General features: G+C 35.2%; 1 long non-coding RNA gene across 1 annotated transcript; it reads right to left on the reverse strand.

Moving 5' to 3' along the window:
- Nucleotides 1–3,650: 3,650 nt before the first annotated feature.
- Nucleotides 3,651–5,455, reverse strand: LOC150036043 (uncharacterized). The gene is made up of 2 exons (XR_016529636.1): nt 5,105–5,455; nt 3,651–3,901 (listed from the first exon to the last, which is right to left on the reverse strand). It is a non-coding gene; the product is annotated as an uncharacterized LOC150036043 (long non-coding RNA).
- Between the last annotated feature and the right edge of the window lie 7,866 nt (nt 5,456–13,321).

The following is a 13,321-nucleotide window of genomic DNA, read 5'->3' on the forward strand; positions in this document are numbered from 1 at the left end:
ATAATGATAGTAGTAGTAGAATAATGATAATAATAGTAGTAGCAATAATAATAACAACAATAGTAATAATGATCAACAACAATAGTAATAATGATCATAGTAATAATAATAATAACAATAATAATAGTAGTAGGCAGGTAGTATTAATAATAATAATAAATACTAATAATAATAGTATTAATACTAATACTAATATTTGCAGTATCAGTAACAATATTATTAATAGTAGTAGTGACATTAATAGCAACAGTAGTAGAATTAATAATAATAATAATAACGATAATATTAATATTATAGATGGCAACCTTATATTAATAGAGTAAAAAAGTAGAAGCGAGAACAATAATAATAATACCAGTTTCTATAGTGGTAGTAGAAGTAATAGTATTATTAATTATTTAACATTCATTAATAGTAATATTGGTGTGAGTAATGGTAGTAATTAATTTCATGAAATGAATGAAATTAAGTAGAAGTAGAATTTTAAGAAGAAAGGAAATGAAAATGGAGAATTTATAGTAGTGGGTCTACCGGCACATTTTTTTTTGTTTACTCAAACCGACACTCTTTCTTTCTTTTTATGTTTATCTCTTTTTTTATTATATTCCTTTTTTTTTTTTAACCAACTTTCACTCTTTCTTTTTCTCTTTTTCTTTTATTTAATATTTATCTCTCTCTCTTACTGACTAATTTATTTATTTATTATTATTTTTTCTAACCGTCTTACACAACCTTTTATTTGTATTTTTATTAATTTTATTAATTTTGTTTTTTTATTTATTATTACCATTATTATTATTATTTTATTGTTATCTCTTTTCTAACAAACTCAATTCAATTATTATTATTATTATTATTATTATTATTTTAATTTATCTAGATATTTCTCCAACGTTCTTAGTTATTTTTGTCGGTGTTGATGCCTTAAAGTCTCGTGTCCTGTAGTTTGTAAACTGTTTGTATGAACGATTGTGTTGTATAATATATGATGTTTTACTTCACATCTTGATTTTGCTCAGTTGTATGTTTTATTTGCTTTACTACAAACCAATAATTATAAAATCCTTGGTTATCTGTATTTTTCTTAAGCATGTATGTGGTGACATACAAATGGATCATGTCTTGAGTGATAACCAAAATGGTCTGTAGTATATGGATATAAGAGAGAAACCTTATCCTTGTAACGTTACAGATGCGGCCCGCTTTGTGGAATTGTCACAAGTGTTATGACTTGTCACAGATAGTTTGATCTTGTTCATTCATGTAGGGGACATACGAGCGGGGGCGTCCTATACAAAGAGTTTGTATAAGACCTGACCACAAAATGTCTCGTTATATAACACCGTTCATGATAGAGACTTCACTTCACTAGGATGACCATAGGTAACATGACCTCAATCCTTAGTGAGTTGGGAACTTCTGCCATTGAGGGCGGTCCTTTGATTTGTATAGGTGCGAGTGGCTAGGTCGCCGATTGAAACCTATCATTTTAGGTATTCGTCTGATTTGGGAGCTGGAAACTCAACTACACAAGATGGAATTCACTCCTTCCCTTAGGCAGGGGCAAGTAGATATATAGCTCCCTTAAGAACTGATTCCAAGGCTTGAACGATGTAGCACCACACACCTTCTCTTGGCCCGAGAGGTGTTCACACATAGTTGGACTATGTTGTATTGTTCATTAGAGAAATCGGTGGTACTTAACGAGTGAGATGTAACTATAGGGGCAAAACGGTAAATTGGCCCAACTATTTATGAGCATCTGTGAAGGGTCATCGTACTCATGATTGTTTATGTCCGATGGACATAGAAATATATCTGTGGAAAGAAGAGTTCAGGTGTTGGTCTTTAGTGGAATGTCTGCCAGTTAGCGGATGGTGGATTTCGTGGCTAAAGACTTTAGTAAGCTATTCATGTACCGTTGAAGCTTCGAGCCACAAGTCCATTAGGTCCCTTGGGTAGCTTGAATAAAGTCGAGAATCAGTGTTTGGGTCTGTTTGAAATGTTCAAATTGACAAGAAGGAGTTCGATTATATATGATATAATTAAACTGGTTAATTATATATGATATAATTGGCTAAATGTATGAGATACATTATTTTGGAGGAAATTTGATATAAATATAATTTATATCATGTGGAGGAGAAATTACTATAGTAGATATGTGATATCAAACTATAGTGTAAGAATATAATATGATTATATTCATTTATTATTAAATTGGTTAATTATGAGATAATTGGCCGTATTATTCTCCTCAATTGTGCGTTAGTGGGAGCAGCCACATTCGGTTATGGTAACTGATGAATAAAATGAAAATTGGCTTCATTTTGCAAAAAGTTCATAAATTCGCAATCGATGTGGAAACGTAAACGATCGCCTAACTTGATAGCTTACACGATAGTATCTCATCGTCTAAGCAATTGCACACCAACGTCTAAACGATCGTCTACCTTTTATTAAACGATTGCTTAGTGAAATCTACACGATCGTATGGATTCATCTAAACGATAAGCATCCCTACTATACGATAGCTCATTCTCTCCCACTTGCTTATCGTCTAAACATTGTCTTTTTTCCTACCTCTACCAAATTCATGAATAACCACACTTTGGATTCTCACTCCGAGAATACCAAGGGCTCCAACTGGTGTTGTCGTCCCTGCTGTTTACTTGTTCGTGTTTGTTCAAGTTGCTGCCATTCGTGTAGACGATTATGCTGCCGTACCCGACTGATTTGCTTGGCGATAGAGTTCATGTAGTGGTTCTTCCGCTGCTTTGAGTTTGACGTTTGAAGAGAGTCTTCAACTGGTATAAGAACTGTTTCCTGTGTGTTTTATTGTTCGGAGCATGCCGTTAATTAGTGTTAATTTTCATAACTATCGGTTGAATGTATGTGTTGTATTTCGGTTCACAATGAAATCGGAAAGATTCGAACGCGCTCATGGATGCTCTTCGTTAAGAGTTCCTTCAATTGGTATCAGAGTCAGGTTCTGATCTTCCAATTTCATTGTTGCAACGAATTACATATACATTTTTTGTGGGTGCATGTCTGCTCTGTTTAATCGTTAAATTGATGTGGATGTGTGAATTAATGGAGTTTTCTGGGATGTTAGCCTTGGTTCCTTCAATTTTATCTATTTATTTTGTTCTTAAACTTACTATATGTTTCTACTTAAAAATCTTCCCATATCATCATTATTTTATTTCTTAGAAATTTTTATTACTTTATTATTTGTTTAATTACCAAACTAATGTTTTGTGTGTTTTACTTATTATTTATGTACCGGTTTTAATCTTAACGTATAAAATGTAAAATTGGTCTTCTCCCTCTAGTCTTAGAATTAATTTAAAATTAAATATCAACTTATAATTTTATGTAATATTTATAAGCATACTTAGGTTGTTACAGGTAGCAAGTGATGTAGCACTAGGTGGGACAAAACAGGAAGGACCAATAGGTCAACCTAGCCAACAAGGGTAGATGTTAGCAATAATCCAGTCAGAGGTAGAAGTTATACCTAATATTATCGCGGGTATGTTATCTATTGTACGACCCGACTCCCTAGGATTTATACTAGGTCCTTACTATAGACATGCATGCATACAATTCAAATTGACATATTTTCATGACTTAGTAAAACCTATAAATAGCATAAAATAATTAACTTTATTAAAACTAAATAACATAAATTCCTTTAATAGGGTATCCTTAAAAAAATAAAACAAAGCTAGAAAAGTCTTTTAACAAGTCTAAAAGCACAAATACCAAAACTTGGAGTTCAAACATCAAAACTAGAAATTTTAAAACATAAAACTCCTAAAAAAAAAATGAGTGTAAGCATATGACTGCAGTGGCTTGATCACGGATTCCACTCGTCATTCGTCAGCGTATTCTTACCCTTACCTAAAAAATAAACATAAGAAAGAATGAATATAAAATACTCAGTAAGTAACCCCACTACTGGGGTCAAGTTAAGCATCTAGTCCTCTAAATGCCACTCTCTAGTGGGATGTGCATAAACCTCTACTTCCCATGAGATGGCTAACTAGTGGATAGTTGAACTCACTCTACCGTAGATTAGATGTAACCACAAAGTGAATCCCAAAAGAAACACAAACCTCGTCCCGAAGGAGATCACCACCTCTGGTGAATCTCGAAGGAAACAAAAAAACTATAATGAAATCCTGAAGGAGATCACCACCTCTAGTGAATCCCGAAGGAAACACAAACCTCTAGTGAATTTCGGAGGAAATACAAACCTCTAATGAAATCCCGAAGGAGATCACCACCTCTAGTTATTATCTAATTACGAGTAGGTGTAACTATCACTATCATAAACATAACGTGTATCATAAAACATAGTCCCACAAATATGCAAATACATATCATCATGCTCAATGTTCATCTAGTAAATCATATAAAAAATAATAATTTAGTTCATGCTTGTAATCATATCATGCTTCAAACATAATCAAGATTAGCTTATTTATCCTCATGCATCTCATTGCAAACAGTCTCAAAATCCTCATAATTATTCTTAAATTTATCGTCTAGCACTAGGGCGATTTCAATAGTAAGATTACTTACCTCGAATTAAACCCAGAAATTAATTCAACAATTAATCCCTCTTCTAGCTTCCCACAATATTTGAATTTGATCATAAATCATGAGTCAAAATTAGATTAAAGCTTTAGACCAAACTTCATGCATCAATTTATCCGAACAACACCACATAAATCTACTCGAAATGTGTCGGTCCAACAATCATCACAAGCCCACAAACTTAACATGTTCCTAACCTAAACATAACCATTTTGAGAGTTAAAACCCATATGACATTCTTAATGACAATCCAAAAGATTTAACAAGGACTTGCCCAAATTTTCTAGTCAACTAAAATACACCTACACAAAGGTCACCAAGGCCTAGAACTTATCAATTTTCACCCAAATCGAACTTCAGCACCTATAAGACAACACCTCAATTCCTTCCAATACTTCAATCTAAGTTTCAAACATCAAAACCAAAAGATTTAGGCCAAAGAAAACTTGTTGGGTATTCAAGAAAATTCAAGAAACCCACAACAATTACCAAATTTAACCTTACCCAAAAACAAAGATTTCGGCCAAAAATCGACAATTGGACAGCGGAGGAGCCGCTGGAGACAAGGAACGCAGATGGCGACACGGATGGAAGGTCGTGATTGAGACGAGTAGACCTGGCGGCTTGATGGGTGGAGCGGCGCAGCTCGTCTGAAGCTCCACCAGCGAGAAGAAACGTAGAGAAGAGAGAGGAATAGACGACTTAATGGGCGGCAAAGAAAATAAAAAAGGGTACTGCTCGCGTTTGAGAGAGAGAGAAATTTTCAATTTCTTTTGTTTTGGTTCTTTTTGTTTTTTTCTTCTCTAATAAGTTAATTCCAACTTTTATATAAACCTAAACCCTTTTCCTTCTCCAAAATCCAAAAAGATTTTGGATTTAAAATCCTAAATCCTTTTGAAAAAATAATTCCAAATCAATTATCTCAATTCAATCTATTTAATTCCCATTATCTTCTCCAATTACAAAATAAAACCAAATCTCCCCATTTTAATTCAATTTTTTCGAAATAAATTAAAATTGAGATAATATGACATAAATCCAAAATTCTCCTTTACCCAAATCTAAATTCCAAAATTTTCCTTTGAACAGATTTAAAATTGAATTATCATTTTATTATTTCAATTTAACTTCCAAAATTCAATGTAATTCTCAAATATTACAAGTAACCAAATTTAAATTATAAAAAAAATTGGGTTGTCACATCTATATTTAGTAAACTTACGTATATTCAATACATATGACTACAATGATTATGTTGTCAGTATGTTTATGATCGGGATTTAATAAGAGGATAGAGTTATGGCTAATGAGATGTTGGTAAGCATGTCTAAGGGTAGAACATTGGTAGCTAGGTACATATATGAACATACTGGGAAGTGTATAGTACCTGAAATGTAGCGATCAATCCTCCTGACTAACCTACTGATAGAGTAGTCCTAAAACTCCTGAACTCCTGGAGTAACATTCCTGATATCGATCCAAGGATTGCTCTAGATCCCGAGGATTTCCTGCTCAATGCATCAGCTACAACATTTGTCTTACCAGGGTAATACTCAATTGAGCAGTCAAAGTCTTTGATCAACTCTATCCATCTTCTCTGCCTCAGGTTCAACTCCTTTTTATTAAAAATATACTTCAGGCTCTTGTGATCTATGAATATTCTGCAATGCTCCCCAAATAAATAATGTCTTAAATGGTTTAGATCTAATACAACTGTTGCTAGCTCCAGATCATGTGTAGGGTAATTGCTCTCGTGCTTCTTAAGTTAACGAGATGCATATGCAATCACCTTCCCTTCCTACATCAGCATACATCCTAGCCCTTGCCTGGATGCGTCGCAGTAAATCTCAAATTCTTTACTTGGGGTAGGTAAAGTAAGTATCGGAGCCGATACCAGTCTCTGCTTCAACTCTTGGAAGCTCTACTCACATTCAAAAGACCACACAAACTTCACATCTTTCCTCGTCAGATTCGTCAGTGGAAGGGCGATCTTTGAGAAACCCTCGTAAATCATCAATAATAACCTGCTAGACCCAGAAAACTACGTACTTTAGATGCATTGGTGGGTCTCTCCCAATTCACTATAGCTTCAGCCTTCTGTGGATCCATACTCACTCCTGCTACTGAAACCACATGTCTAAGAAATATAACTTGATCTAACTACAAGTCACATTTACTGAACTTGGCATACAACTGCTTCTCGCACAATGTCTGCAACACTATCCTTAAATGGCTTATATGATCTTCCCTACTTCCTGAATACACCAATATATCATTAATGAAAACTATCACGAACTGGTCCATGAATACTGCACGAGCATTCGTTAGTCCAAACAACATTATTGGGAACTCATAATGTCCATACCTCATTCTGAATGCGGTTTTGGGAACGTCAGCCTCCTTTACCTTTAACTAATGATAGCCTGACCTCAGATATATCTTTGAGAACACCGCAGCTCCTCTTAGCTGATCGAATAAGTCATCAATATGTGGCAACAGATACTTGTTTCTAATCGTTACCTTAATCAGCTGCCTATAATCGATACACAGTCTAAGTGTACCATCTTTCATTTTCACAAATAATACTGGAGCTCCTCAAGGCGATACACTAGGTCTAATGTATCCTTTGTCAACCAGTTTCTACAACTGCACTTTTAATTCTCTTAACTCAGTTGGTGCCATTCTGTACGATGCCTACAAATAGAAGGTGTTCTTGGAATCAAGTCAATGGTGAACTCAATTTCTCTATCGGGGGGCAATCTCGATAGTTCTTCAGGGAAAACATCTAGGAACTCATTTACCACTCAAACATCTTCTAGCTTTAATTTCTACTCCTGAGCAACCATAACATGGGTCAAATAGGCTTTACATCCCTTGCTCAGCAGCTTTCTGGCCTTCACTACTGATATCAAACTATCTGTGGTCATTTTCTTAGTCCCCACCAGAATCACTTCCTGTACATCTAATTTTCTGAATACAATTTTCTTTTTATAGCAATCCACAGAGGCATGATATTTACTTAGGAAATTCATCCCCAAAATTGCATCAAACTCTAACAAGTCTAAAATAATTCTATACAGAAATTCTTGTCACCTATCAGCACATCACAATTTTATAACACTTACCTACCACTATCACATCTCCCATAGGAGTGGAGACATACAAATCCTCAGACACAGGCTTAGGAAGTATATCTATGCAAGATACAAACATGTTAGATATAAAAGAATGTGTGGCACCAGAATCAAATAAAACATATGCAAGTTGTCTATATAACATCACATTACTAGTCACTACATTTGGAGACTCTACTGCCTTCTGATGAATCACTGCATACACTCGCCCCTACTATTGGGGTCGACCTATGGCACCCTTCTGCTTGGCACCACTTGATCCTTCGCCTCGATTCCCAGCATTCTTCGGCTGGTTAACTGTCTGAGAAGTCACTTGTTGTGCTATTGGAGCTTCATTATTCACCTGAGGACAATCTCTCTTAAAGTGTCCTGCCTGACTGCACTGGAAACATACACCACTTCCACTATAACATACTCCCTGATCTCTCTTGCCACAACTCGGGCACATAGGTTTCCTGTCCGTATTGGCCACTGACTCGCTAGCTCGTGGCATCCCTGGTTGGCTAACTGCACTAGCCATGGGTCTCGACCTCTTCTTCCTAGATCCTTGCCAACTCGTACTTCTAAATCTACTCCCGCTTGACTGGCCTACAGTTGGGGGTAAGAATCCCCTGTCTCTCAGTCCTACTAGTGCTCCGCTTTCCTTCTGTAAATGTTTATCGTCTGTCATACTTCGCTCCACTTATATCACGATTTCTACTAACTAGTTAAAGTCTAACCAGTTAGTAGTAGACGTCATTAGGGTTCTAATCTCTTTCCTCAATCCATTCTCAAATCTCCTACACTTGTCTCTCTCTTAAGCTATAATTCGTAAGGCATACTGTGACAATTCTGTGAACTTTTGCTCATATTCTGCTATTGACATCGTTCCCTACGTCAATCTGAGGAACTCATCTCTTTTCGTATCTCAAAAAGTGCTGGGGTAGTACTTATCTTCAAAAGCCTTCCTGAACTCAGGCTATAACATCACATTTAGACCAACTTGCCTGGCGGAGATCACTTTCCACCACTTCTCCGCTTCTTTATGCAGTAGAAATGTGGCTAACCCAATCTTTCAGTCTTCTGGATAGTGCATAACATTAAAGCACTTTTCAATCACGCCTGGCCATACTTCATCTTCAACTGGGTCCGCTGTGCCTTCAAAGGTCACAACTCCTAAAGCTTTAAGCCTCTCAATGCTATACTTCTTTTCTAGGTCGGCCTGCACTGGTCCAACACTGGCTGTTAACCTCTGAGCTATTATATCGAAAACACTATCTTCCAACTGAGGATCTGCTCTAGCCTTGGGGGTACAAGACTCTCCCTCAGACGTTATTTCTTTATTCACTGTCTCTCTTACGTTTCTCTTTCTTCCCGCTAGGTTCTTTCTAACCTCAGAGTCTCTATTGGTAGGGTCAGTATTCTTGTCTCCCATCTGCTTGCTTTGTCTGCCACTTTGCCTCGACATTGCTACCTATTGAAATGTACACATGTTAGGAACTCATACTTTGGGGACTTAGACATATGCATGGACTCTCTCTCTCATTCCCAAAATCTTATGCTCTGATACCAACTTGTCACACCCCCTCCCAGATTACTTTCTTAACCTGGAAGAAGATGTGACGACAACAGTTACTAACCCTAGTTAGCACTTACTGCTTACTCTTAACCTGAATCTTGTATTACGCACCTGATAACAGTTCAATAACATTACATATTTCCTCAAATCAATTTCCAGAATAGAAGGATCACATATCTCCATTCCATACATTCACGAATTCCACAAACATCAATCAACATATCTACATATAAAATGTTAACAACTGGGCCCAAAATGATATTAACAAGTCCCTAACATACCTCACTAACATGTTCCTGACACTTCTCATAACATGTGTACATATATAAAATAGTTAACCTAGTTTCTCTTCAACTAGTCAGGTTTTGTGTGGCAAGAAGCAGTAGGATCAACCTCAAGGAATTTAACCGCTACCTAGGGAAAGAAAAACATTTGAAAACTGTGAGCTATTCGCCCAGTGAGTGACTACTAGAAATTAGGACACACCATGTTTTTCATTAATATAAAATATGTAAACATACTGGAAAATATTTCAAGCAACTTCCTTTAACACATGAACATAGTCATAACATCAAGCTTATGAAAAGAAAACTCATTAAACATCAATAAACATCATTAAACCTTAGTTGAGAACGAGCATACACTGCTCTAGCTCCCAACTTTATATCAGGCCAAGAGACCCATACTTCGGCCTCAGGTTACTGAAATATGGACTAGGAGACCCATACTTCGGCCTCTTATTCAAAACTACCTACGTGCACGTGGAGTTTACTATGTACCGTCAACACCTTAGGTACTTCCTGGATACCTTCCATATCTTCAATATCCGGTTTACTAAAAACATATCATGCTTTAAACCATACACATTAAGAATCTTTCAGAACATAGCTTTTAGCATAGCATTTTGTAGAAACTTAGCTATAGTCTTTAAAACGCATGCTTCAACATATAATACTTAATTTGAAATAAAACTAATATATTACCTTGGCATATGATTAAACTAGTACATACTTGAGGAAAATGCTATGCAATCTCATAAAACTTAGTTGCTTAAAAACATATAAGCTTATCATCGAACATCATTCAAATCGCATGGTCTTTTATTCTTAGAACATTGAAAACATTGAGATTATTTAGTCACTCACTACTTATCTAGCCTTAATGGTTTGTAGGCTTCTCCTAAATCCTCTTGGCCTGAAACAACATAATTCCTTATTAGATTCCTTAGAATTCCCATCAAGATGCTTCAAATAGTTTGTTTACTAGTGAGACCTTCATCAACGAGATCATCACTAACAATATTACTACAAGCGAGATCATCACTAGGAGATCAACACTAGCGAGATCATCACTAGTGAGACCATCACCAGCGAGACCATCAACACTAACGAGATTACTATCATGAGCGAGACCACCCTTATAAGCGAGACTAAGCACAAAACTAACAAGATTTTCATCCTTAGCGAAACTTATTATCTTCAACGAGACTTAGCATAAAATTTAGCGAGACTAGGCAGAAAATCAACAAGACTAGGTAGAAAATCAAGGAGACTTGAGTGACTTGTGTGATAATCGTCTTGCTCTCGCTCCCTGGGTGAGCTACTAGCTTGATCTTCCCAAGCAGCTGGTTGCTTACGCAACAAATTCTCGATTCAATTTCAAAAATTTATAAATCGAAATCCAAAATGGATTTCAAGAAACTTCCTTCTACAAACTTGTTTAGAATTGAGTTAACTATTGTACTCTAAAATTTCAACCCCAAATTATTTGTGGTTTGGCCTGGAGATTCCGATATCTATCACTGGTCCTAATTAATCGGAGGACTCGGCCCTTCTGTAATCTCCTCACTTTTTGACCTTCTTTTGGTGTGATCTTTCTCTGGCAGCCCTACCTCAAAAACTAGAATCTTCTAGCATTCAAACGACACCAATCTCACTTGGATCGTTTGAGTCAATTGCCTAGACCGAGCTTCTAAACTTCATCTTCCTTTTATTCTTTTGGCTGCCTTCTCATCCATGCAATTATCAACCGCCACCTCGCGCACTAATGGATTTAGTGCATTTCAGCCTTAGAAAACTTAATTTTAATAATTTTGACTAATTAAATTTTCTAAACTTCTTCATTAAAGTTAATATTCGACTGTCATAAAGCCAGAACTTCATCTTTCTCTTCTTCTTCTCTCCTTGCTTCCCTACATTAAACTGTAAACTTCACATACTACCTATTTAGTATAATATCCACATGGCTAACATACTTATGTAGAGAATGTAGGATTTGAGGTTTACAGTTAGATATCTAGGAGAGCGATGTTAGTTGAGAATGAATTTTCTTTTTAACTCATTATACTTCTATTGATTGTTATTGTAAGGTGGATGTAGTTGAACAACCTAGAGAAGCCAAAATCGTTTTAAGGATGAAAAACAAACCTTTCCAAGAGTATAAATTTCACTGTGGAATCTAGGAAATGGTTAAGGGAAGATGTATTGCTTGTTTGTTTCGTGTGATGGATATATAAGTTGAGGAAGGTTCAATTATAGGAAACAGTGGGAAAAGGCAACTTAATACTTTAGAGTTTCTTCATAGAGTGCATTAGTGTTGTGGTGAGGTAGGAAATGTGATACTCTAGGATTATATTTGGATTACCGGCAATTAAACCAGGTAGCAATATGTAACGAGTATCCTTTGCCACATGTTGATAAATGGTGGAAATAACGAAGAGATGATTTGGTATTTTTAAGATATATTTGGTGATGAAGGTATCATCAGGTAAAGAATTAAGAAGTGGATATTTCGAAGATTGGCAATCAAGGTAAGATAGGGTTGTTATGAGTTTATTATAGGAGTAAGAAGAAGAAACATGTTGTATATTATTAAGGACTGAATAGTGCTATGTATGTTTCAAGATAGAGATGGCATATTAAGTATAGTAAAAGCGAGTTTAGGCTCGAACAAGTTATATTATTTGGGCATGAGAAAATTATATAGTAAAATGGTAAGTGGAAACAATTCAATATGGTAAATGAGAAAACTATGTATAGAGTGTCAAGGGTTAGAAAAAAAAAAAGATTGGTCTAAATACTTGTTTTAGGTACTTTTGACACTTATTATTGAGTATGTGACTCATTACAATACCTTTTATTAAGAATGGAAATACGCATGGGTACAAAAAAGGTGAACTGATAGTTATATCTCCAGGCAATAGAGAGAAGAGTAATTGCAATTGGTAGCATTTTTAGGAATAATAACCAAGTGTATAACATCATTTAAAAAAAAATTGCAAATATAGACAAGTCTATCAGCAATAGATTTCTATCGTTGATAGACTCCCAAGTTTATCAGCGATAGACTTCTATCACTGATAGATTTTTACCAGTTATATGGCCTATCACCGATAGACTCCTACAAATAATATGGTCTATCATTGATAGACTATTTAAATTTGGTTATATTTGCAATTTTTTTTACATTATGTTATATCTGTTAATACTTTGGGTCTAATATCTATATTTACAACGGTCCCTAGAGAAAAAGTCGGATGAATACAGATTGAAAGAGTTAGGAAGTTTATATTTGACCAGAAGGGGTTGATTGTGAAGCAAAAAAAGATATACCTTGAACTGGTTAAGTGTGATAGTGAAAGATATAACCTTTTGAGTGTTACTAATGAGTTAGATAGAAAAAAAGAAATTTAGCAGAAACTCATAGCTTTAGATATACAATGTTCTAGGAAATATTAAAAGGAACAAATGTTAAGGAACGAGAAGATACTATACATTAAAGTCTTGTGAAGATATTTTGGAGTAGAAGGAGAAAAATTGGGAAGGTAAAAAACAAATGAAAGTTAAATATAAACTTAGTTGTTCTTATGACTACTTAAGCTGAATTTTGAGGATGAAATTCATAAAAGGGTAACTAATTTGTAAGTCCTAAAATCTTTACTTTTTTTTTTAAAATTCAAGAATTATTTAAATGATTCATTTTTGGATTTAAGGACTTAAATAAGTTAAATAAAAGGAAAATATGG

The sequence above is a fragment of the Benincasa hispida genome, chromosome 5 (genome assembly GCF_027475165.1).
Source record: "Benincasa hispida cultivar pf3 chromosome 5, pf3_genome.v1.1, whole genome shotgun sequence".
Lineage (NCBI taxonomy): Eukaryota > Viridiplantae > Streptophyta > Magnoliopsida > Cucurbitales > Cucurbitaceae > Benincasa > Benincasa hispida.